Below are 10,441 nucleotides of genomic sequence, written 5' to 3' on the forward strand. Positions count from 1 at the left end.
ATAAACTTTAGGTCACAATCCATACAGGGTTCAAAGTGAGAATGTGTACTGCCTGAAGAACTAGGTTAAAGTCCCAAGGAGGTGTCAGGTCCTTTAATGGAGGCTTTGGCAGAAGGGTACCTGAAACTATTTAGAAAGGCTATGGAACATTCATCCAAGCCATTATGAAAATTAGAAACTGCAGCCAGTTGTATTTTCATAGTGGAAGAAGCTCCAGTGTTGATCAGCGAGGCTAAAAAGTACAGCACATGTTCTATGGAAGCTGTAAAAGGATCCATTTCTTTTTTAGGTCCTTGAAAAAGAAATGGATCCCTTTACAGCTTCCATAGAACATGTGCTGTACAAGAAATAGATCCTTTTACAGCACATGTTCTATGGAAGCTGTAAAAGGATCTATTTCTTTTAAGGACCTAAAAAAGAAAATCTCTTCCACTTGTGTACAGCCTTCTAATGGAAGGTTTGTGGGCCAATAAAAAGAAGGTGGCATACCGGGGATGAAAGATTTGGAAGCCTGGCAATTAGTAGAACTGGAGGAACCATTCAGTTAGCTTGAGGCTCAAAATGTGTGTGAACAAAACTGTCCAGATGGGACAGGAGATCTGGAGCCAGGTCCAGAATCAAGGGCTGTCGAGTTAGGTGAGGCCAAAGAAAGGGTAACCAAATCTGTCAAGGCCAAAAGGGAGCAATGAAGATCAATGTACTCTTTAACCTGCGTGTGCTCTGTAAAAATTTTGGAAGAGTATTAGGTAGTAAGGCACATAGGAGACCAATTGTGGAGAGGAGAGTCTCTTGGTAACTGTCCTGGAAGGGAGATTAGGGTGAAGTAGTTGCTGCATTTGTTGTGGGGGGGGGTGCAAAAAGACAACAGCAAGGTTGACCCCAAAGATGGAAAATCATTTGTTACTTTCAGACTAAGAAACCACTCGTGAGACTGAAGGATACATCTGTTCAGCTTGTCCGCAATAAAGGAGCTCCTCAGTACGCATTGCTATTAGAAAGTGGTTGGAGAAAAAAAAAAAAAAAAAGTCAACCACTGCCATATTTGAGTGCTTCTTGACAAAGTCAGCAAAACTTGGTTCCTCTCTGTTTATGTATAAACAAACATGTCAGTTTGAACTGCAGTAGCCCCTTAAGGAAGGGCTGTCTGAAACACACCACCCATATCTCTAACACTGATGTGCAAGTTGGCCTCCATAGGAGACCAAGTGCCCTGTACCATCTTGCCAGGTAATGCCCCTCCACCCCATCGGGGAGGTGTCCATGATAACTATTGCCACGGGCTCCAGAAAGAAATGGATGACTATGAAGAACTTGTTCTGAAGGCATCTAAAAGATCCGTCTTGTAAAGTTTGGTGATCAGGACTTGTTGCGACAACAGGTGATGAGAATTATTCAATGGCCAATAGCTTACCAGTGGACCACACCATGTGAAACCTGGCTAGTGACACCAGAGTTACACTACCACAGACCCCAGGGCTTGCAAGACAAAAACATGCTGGAACTTTGTTCCCGAGGTTTAACTTTTGAACCTCAACTACAATTCTCTGGTGACTATCTGGGAGAAGGGATGCTGTCGCTGTCAGAGGATCCAACTCTGTCACTATGAACTCTTGTGCTGGGGTTAAACACAAATTTTTCTAGATTTTCTGTTATCTCCAGCTGAACACAACTACTGAGGGTGCAGTCCCTGGCTATCAGCTGATGCTTGGTCTAGGCAGTTATGAGCCAGTCGTCCACACAGGGATTCCTCCAGGTCTCAAGTGAACTGCTACTACTGCCATGCCCTAGGGGCTGTGTTGAGTCCAAAGGGCAGTACTCCGAACTGGTAGTGACTGGCTCCTAGACAGAAACTGAGAACTTTGAGTGTTTGTCCATATATGTATAATACGCATCCTGAAGGTCTGTTGAGCACATCCAGTCATCTTTCATCAAAAAAGGAAAGATGAGACTATACTGTGACCATCTGGAACTTTGTCGAACAGGTTTGTTCAGTACACAGATCCAAAATTGGTCTCCAGTTCTCAGTCTTCTTTGGCACTAAAGAATTTTATATTCTGGATCCTTCTTGGTCTGGCAGGACTTGGATGACCCTTTCATTCAGCAGTTTTTGGATTTCTTACACTGCTCTATCCATTTGACTGGGTGTAACATCAGGGATTTCCCTTCTGAAATGGGAGAGGTTGAGAAAAGTGAATGGTACAACCTCTGAATATGATCCATTACACCCAGGAATCTGTTGAATCTTACCAGGCATTTAGGTGCAAGGATAACCACCTCCTGACTGCCTTCAGAGGAAGACAAATCAGGCCTCTCTTCATAAGCGCTATAAGGGTTTGCTTGGGAAAGAATCCCTGGTTTTGTGGACCACCTCTGCATAAGGGTGGCTTCTACCATCCTGCCCCCCCCCCTGCCCCTGGGGCAATGGCCTCCATGTGTCCAGTAACTGCCCTTGGAATTGTTTTGAACATTGTAACACCACTCCTCTAGTTCCTGGAAAATTACCTTTGGGGGTGGAAAAACATGTTAACAAAAAGAGTCTTAACCATCTCTCACACCTGGACAAGGTTCTTTCACTTCAGGACCAAATAAGGACGTTTCAACAAAAGCAGCATTGACAAAAGACGATTGAGTGGTTCTGCACAAATTACAAAAGGTACATCCAAGTGCTTCTAATGCCTACGTCTATACCTGCTTCTCTAGACAGCACTTCAGCTGTTATGTGGCATCAGCCTCATGGACGAATTGGACAGACTCGAGTGGCTAACTGAGAAACCACTCTGTCCTGGACTCCCTCAGCTACAGCTCCTGCCAGGTGTCAGATAACTCCCTCGGACCCAGTTAAAGTCTGGTGAAATGTGCCAAGTTAACTCCTTCATCAGACCCAGTTGGAGTCTGGTGAAATGTTCCAAGTAGTTCAAGGACCTTATGGCAAAGGATGAAGTGTAGACCCACTTCAAGTCTGTCCATACCCTGAGACTCCCTGTTGTGTGCATGGACAGAGGAACTCTCCTCAGCCAAGTCAGTTTTAGTGGTGGCAACTACGACCATAACATCAACTTCCAGACCATTGGGAGTCTTCGGGTGTGAAAGGTATTTTGTCTGGTCTCTTGAGGATGGGCTTGACAGAGTCAGGGGCCTTCCATGACTGTTGTAAAAATTAACTGAACAAGTTAATCTGCAGGGAAAATCACCCAAGGGGTAAAAGGCAGAGTGCCAAATGCATGCACATAGACTCAAAGGAAGGATTTTGGGATTTCCAGCCACCCCTCTACTTCAGAGCTTTAAGATGTTTCCAAAGAAGACATCTTCAGAGAGTGACTGAAAACCTCTCCCCTTCATCAAAATCTACATATCTGGTAACAGATTCCTGGGGAGAATCCAAGTGCTTCCTCTGGCACCTTGTGTGGGACCTCCTCAGGGGGATTATCTGGGGAGGTATCAGAGGATGACAGTACCTGTGGCTGTGACACCAGAGGCTTCAGCACCTACTGTCCCTGTGGAGAGGCAGGTGGAACAGAACTAGAAGTGGGAACCTGCTCCAATGGGGTAGGCACCTCTGCTACAGAAAAGGCCCTCTACATAGTCTTAAAGGCTGGTCCCCCTGAAGAGGGAAGGCAGCCCTGAACAGAGAAAAACTGCCTCGGGACCAGGGTCACTCCTCACTTTGAAAAGCCAAGCCTTGAGGCTGAAGCCAAACTGACTTGCACCAAAGCTCCAAGGAGCAGGGGCAGCTCCAAAAAGCCTGACAAGACTTGCTCACCAGAATTGACAAGGCAACTACAGCTCTGGGAGGTCTCTGGTTCAGAGATAACCAAAGAGCTCAGGACAACTGCCAGCTACAAAGAAGCAACTCCAGATCAGACACCACTGGTGCTGGGAAAGTCAGAACAGAAGACAGAGCTCTGAGGAGGTTAGAGTAGTCGTCAATAGGGTTAAAGAAGAGGTTTCAGCACCAAGACCAGAATTTGTACTAAAGGTGGGCCTGAAAATCTTCTAAACCATAAAATCTTTTTCACCAGCCTCTCCACGTCCAATTCCATGAGGCTTTTGATGAAGCAGAAGGACGAAGCTGAAGGACACTTAGTCCTCTGCAAAAACACTTCTGGTTAATTCCCCAGCAAAAGGATCAAATAAAGAAGAGTAGGACTATCTAGGTCTAACAGCTTCAGTCAATGCAACAAAAGCAAAATCTTGTTTAGAGGCCTTCAAAAGGCTCGCAATTGTAGCCTGTGCCAAAACTGAAGTTGCCAGTACCAAACTCAAATGGATGCTTTTGGTTCCAAGGGAACAGTGCTCAACTTTTTGGCTTTCGGAACAGACCGGGAAATCGGAACCGATGAACTGTTTTAACTTTGTCAGTAGAAGAGATCTCTTTTAGCTTTATAAGCACTGGATAAGGCTTCTCCAAAAGCTGATAGCAAGAGTTTTTAAAATTAGTTTTGTTACGCCTTCCCACGAGAGCAAAGTGGCTAAAAGCAGCCATGACAAATACCACTACCTTCCTGTAAGCAATGACGACTGAGGCAATAGAGTGTGTGAAAATCCGACAAGGGAATTTTAAGGACACACTTCAGGCATGTTTCAAAGGCATACAAGCCCTTAACCTTCTCAGCCATAAACAGTGAAAACAGAGAAATTGTTAAGGAAGTCTCACTTAACAAGGGACAGGGAAAGTGAGAGCAAGAGAACATTTTACACTTACATTTTATATTTAAGATAAATATAAAACATATTAAAGACAGATGAGTGAGAAATTGACAGCTGAGGAAGTACAGAAAACTATAAAGAGAGGAAGACATCAACGATACTAGAAGTACAGTAAGTTTTAAAAAGAAACAGAAAAATAGACAAACTGCAAAGTACAAAACATTAACCTAAACCAGTAGTGCGAGAGTAATGGCTAGATAAACAGTTTCTGAAAGCGGAAAACAAGATCTAACTTAACAGAGGGATTCTGGGTAGAGGTAAAGCTCATGAGTTTTTGGCTGGCATAAACTTCAGTAACGGCAGAGTCTGTTCCAATATTGAACAGAGCAAGTCTTGTCAAGAATGGATGGAAGACTGACATCAGATCTTCGGACCCCGAGAAGATCCAGCTGAAGAGCCCTAAACTGCCCATTTGCATCACCTCAATCCATTGTAGGAAAGACGTGTAGCCTGCAGTCCAAACCTCTGCTTGGTCTCATCTCACCCCCTTACCCCTGCAAACCTCTGCTATACCTTAAATGCAAACAATACTTTGACTTGCTTATCCCATGTTTCCAGACCCAAATACATACATCTGCTCATGTTACTTCACAGCTCATAACCAATACACTTCTTGCTCTCAAATATATATCGCAATGCCAGCCACTCACGTGCTGCGGTAGCGTTGTCGCCTCACAGACGTTGCCCGTTCAATTCTCAGTTAGAGTGTCTTCTGTGTGGTGACATGCGTGAACGGGCATTCCTTAGTTGAAGGTTGCGTTAGGCCCGGCAAGCCAGCATGTAAAACTCTGCCAATCATTAGTGGACCGGAGTTCTGCTGTGGCAACCCCTAACCGGGAAAAAGCCGAAAGACACAAACAAGCCAGCCACTCACCTACAGAGCAATGGAAAATAATTGCCCCCTTCCTTTTTTTTTTTTTGCATATTTGTCACACTCAATGTTTCAGAGAACCCAAGTAAACACAAAATGTAGTTTAAGTGATGATTTTATTTAGGAGAAAACAAAAATATCCAAACCTACATGGCCCTATGTGAAAAAGTAATTGCCCCCTAAACCTAGCAACTGCTGTGCCACCCTTAGCAGCAACAACTGCAATCAAGCGTTTGCAATAACTGGCAATGAGTCTTTCACATCACTGTTGAGGAATTTTGGTGCACTCTTTGCAGAACTGTTTTAATAGAGCCATATGGGAGGGCTTCCGAGCATGAACCACCTTTTTAAAGGTCACACCACAGCATCTCCATTGGATTCAAGTCCAGACTTTGACTAGACCACTCCAAAACCTTAGTTAAAAAAAAAAAGCGCCAAAGGTGGACTTGCTAGTGTATTTTGGATATTTGTCCTGCTGCAGAAACCAAGTGCACTTCAGCTTGAGGTCACAAACTGATGGACGGACATTCTCTTCCAGGATTTTTTGGTAGAGAGCAAAATTCATTGTTCCATCAAACACAGCAAGTCGCCCAGGTCCAGAAGCAGCAAAGCAGCCCCAGATAATTACACTACCACCACCATGTCTGGCTGTTGGCATGATGTTCTTTTTCTGAAATGCTGTTACTTTTATACCAGATGTAACATTTTCCCAAAAGTTTTTGGGATCATAAAGATGTTTTTGACAAGAGTGAGATCAGCCTTTATGTTCTTTTTGCTCAGCAGTGGTTTTCACCTTGGAACTTTGCCAGTTTCTTTCTTATGGTTTCAGTAATGAACAATGACCTTAACTGAGACAAGTGAGGCCGCCTGCAGTTCTGGATTCTTTTGTAACCTCTTGGGATAATTTTTGTAGGTCAGCTACTCCTGGAAAGGTTCACCACTGTTCCATGTTTTCTCCATTTGTGGATAAGGGTTCTCACCGTGGTTCGCTGGAGTCCCAAAGCTTTAGAAATGGATTTGGAACCTTTTCCAGACTGACCGCTGTCAATTACTTTGGTTCTCATCTGTTCCAGAATTTCTTTAGACCGCGGCATGTCTTCTTCCTTTTTGGGATCTTTTGGCCTACTTCACTTTGACAGGTTCTATTTAAGTGAACTCCTGATTCAACTGGTCCAGCAGTAATCAGCCTTGGGTGTGGCTAGTGAAATTGAACTCAGCTTTCCCAAAAATGTGATTAACCACAAGTTACTTCAGGATTTAACAAGGGGGGGGGGGCAATTACTTTTTCATATAGGTAAGGTTTGGATAGTTTTTTCCTTAAATAAAATCACTAAACTGCGTTTTGTGTTTACGTGGGTTATCTTTGTCTAATATTTCAATTTGTTTAATGACCTGAAACATTTAAGTCTGACAAACACGCAAAGAAATAAGATATCATGGAAGGGGGCAAACCCTTTTTTGTTGCGCTGTAACTGTACTTTTCCAAGTTCCAGGTCACTTGTCACCATTTCCACTAATACTCAAGGCGTGTATGACACTATGCAAGGCAAATATAGTGACCTTTCTTCACCTATTATGAGAATAACCAATAGCCATCAACGTATTTAGTTTTGCATAAATTGTACAGTAACTTCAACTTTTAAACACGAACACCTCATTGATGTAAAGTTGCACGTTTGTCTTATGAAGTTTTTCCCTGGGCCTCTGCTGAATAGTTTTTTTTTTTTAAATAACCCAGACTATCCCAGTAAACAAAACGAAAATAAAAAGTGCCTTACCCTCCCTTCTCAAGTTCATTGCTCCCAAAGCCTTGGTTCCTTTGCCAAGGTCTCCAATAAATAACAGACCCCTCTTGCCTACTTTCTATACCCTTGCTTACAGCCATCCACCACTTGTAACCTCCTTTTGACACCCACCATGCTTTCTTGGTTCTTAAAATACTTTAAAATAAAATATTCCGTATTGTAAGGACCAAAAAATACATCCAACAGCAAAAGCGGAAAAAGTTTTTAGGCCAAATCACCTCTTCGCACAGTGAGCAAACTTGGCTACAAATCTCTTATTGGCCATCTGTTACAGAGTTAGACTTGGCAACTCTCTCCAGAATTTGTTTTTCACTATTTGAAAACCAATGAACTACTGTACAAGTACTGCCCTCCACAGTACTTATAAGTCTACTTTTACAAGCTTGTCTATACTACACAAGTTCTCGTCTTTCAACATTTGTTCACAAATTCGTATTTCATAGTTTACACTTAAATCTCAGTTCCTAGCAGAGCTTCAAATCTATTGCAAGTACAAGCATAACTTGTTAATCACTCATCCCTTACACACAACACAAATCAGTACTCTTCACGTGATACCCCACACTCCCATAACCAAGGTTTGAAATTTTTACTCAGATACAGAACTGATACTGAACTAAAACTATATATGTGCACATAATCCATATATAAAATGTTTTCAAAACTAATCACATGAAATTTATCAGCCATTACTTCTCTCTCGTGACAGACTTTGGAAATAAAATGCAAACACACTAACATTCTTACTCACTGAATGCATTTTAAGGATTATTTCTTGCAATATGCACTGCCTATTTCACTGCAATACCTTTGTACTCTAAAATAAGCTTTGAGTTTTAAAGAAAGCAAAAGGGGGGAAAAAAGCTATAAATTAAGCGCAGTTAAAAAACACATCACACTACACCATAACTCAATTTTGACAATACAAGTGTTCTTCAGGATCAGAAGTCCGACTACTCCATTATACTGTGCTGTTAAATGTGTCTTAAGACCACTAAAAATCAACTTTATTATACTCTGTTATCCAATAGAGTCGACAATAACTTTTTCTTCCAAAAGGCAATTTTCTTACTCAAAATTATTTTTGTGGTCAAACTGTTGTTCATTCGGCCACTTAATTCCAACTGCAGGAAATATGACTGTCAAAGTTGAACGTCATTTCATATAACTGGGTCGTGACTGAAAAGGGTCAGCAGACCAACTTACCCAGTTAAAACTTAATACACATGTAAACAATATATACTCAACTGCATAATAAACCAATACACGTGACAAATTTACAATGTCTACAAACACAATTGTCAAGCGGCCAAATTTATATAGTTAATTTGCTCGCTTCTACAAACGAGTCTTGGATGAAAAAGGCCCGAGGGCCAGTTCATCAAAACCTTTTTAAAATGGCAATAAAGAGAACAAATTGTACCCCAAAGATAACGACCTCAGGACTTCAAATGTAGGCGCCTTGCTTAAAGGGATGATGCATTCAAAACACACACGCGTTTTTTGTTTAACGGCGACTTGGTACTAAAAACAGAACTACATGCAAGAGTAAGCTACATAAAAAATAAAATTAAAAGCAATTTTGAGAAGAGGCGCGCCCCCTCCCCAAAATCTCCCAAAAAAGTCAACAACGCGGACATCAACAACATTCCCGCTTGCTACGTCACTGTCTTAATGGAACGAAATATTCAAGCAGGCGTTGTAAACAATCGTAGAATCAAACCGACAACCTGGAACTAAAAACGCAGTACAAATACTTTAAGCAAAATATCAGCCAAAAACCAACTGAAGTCAAAATACATACTATGCGCATTTCGGGAACTTACTACAATGAGTAACAAGTTTTATTTTTGTTATGAGATCGCCATAATATTAAACAGCATACAAATCAAGTACACCAAACATAAACCAGCATTTTCCGGTACAGTGAGCCCCCCGAACCCTACAAAATAAAATCGTCATCACGTATTTTATTTTCTGCAAGACGTGCCATAAAAACAAACTATCAACAAAACATGCAACCCCCATTCCCCCTTGCTGTCTCTCCCAGCTCTTCCCTGCATAAGCTCGGTTTTCATTCAGTGACTCTAACCAAGTCATTACCACGCAGTGACCGCGTCAACAGCACGTCAGACTGCAGCAGCCATTACAAGCACCGAAACTGAGAGTGCAAGGGCAGTAAGCAAGGCGCCAGCAATCGAGCGCAAGTCACCATCATCAACATTAGCCCAATGGGCCCTACCCAGTTTAACTCCCCCTCCCCCCCCAAAAAAACAAAACCAGCACACATTACCTCGAAAAGACGATTGGTTCAACTTTTTGTTTTATACAGGAAGGGGGTCAACTAGGGGTTTAGTTCCGATTCGATTCAAATCCGGAATTTTTCAAGCCAATTTTTTAAAGGAAAACACAACCACTTCAACACCCACTAACCTCGTGATTATCGCAGACAGAAATGATTGGATGAAAGGTGACCCGGCCGGGACTACATCAAAAACATCGAAATAAAGCGTCTAGCTCGGATGAATAATCAGCTGGAAAGTTCCGTTGTAGGATTAGAAATGCGGAAGAAGTTAGATAGCGTTTAGTGAAAAATAGTGCATATTTACTTTCGTATTATAATAATGTTCAAGTTACTTGTAATAGTATCGTGCATGTAAATAAGATTATGCGTACCTCTCAACTGTACAAATGTTCGCTCGCAGAATGTCCAGATTTTTGCCTCGTATTTTTGGACTGAGTGTGCCTCATAAAATGAGTAGTTTTCCGGAAAATCTGTGAAGATTGAAGTCATTAAATAATGACACTCGTTGGAGTTTCAGACTTCATATCCTTCATAAAAATGCGTACCAACACAAAATCATTTTATTTTGGCAACTTTCTAAGTTAATATTATTGTTTATATATATATATATATATATATATATAAATTTATAAGTTGTGATTTTTAAAATTTGTCCCCATTTTTGGGCCTTTGTCTCCCCATTATCTCAGGCTTTTATCCACATTTCTTGTGCTAAGAGATAGTAGGTATCCTGCAGTTATTTAACAGCTCATT

At 41.7% G+C, this 10,441-nt stretch overlaps 1 long non-coding RNA gene across 1 annotated transcript in view; it reads right to left on the reverse strand.

The window, feature by feature from the left end:
* LOC122811557 overlaps window positions 1-9,806 on the reverse strand; it is a 268,755-nt gene extending 258,949 nt beyond the window's left edge. The window contains exon 1 of the long non-coding RNA XR_006366270.1: window positions 9,677-9,806. This is a non-coding gene — a long non-coding RNA (uncharacterized LOC122811557). The remainder of the gene's footprint in view (window positions 1-9,676) is intronic.
* Between the last annotated feature and the right edge of the window lie 635 nt (window positions 9,807-10,441).

This window comes from Protopterus annectens, chromosome 9.part0, assembly GCF_019279795.1.
Source record: "Protopterus annectens isolate FY-2018-M chromosome 9.part0, PAN1.0, whole genome shotgun sequence".
Lineage (NCBI taxonomy): Eukaryota > Metazoa > Chordata > Ceratodontiformes > Protopteridae > Protopterus > Protopterus annectens.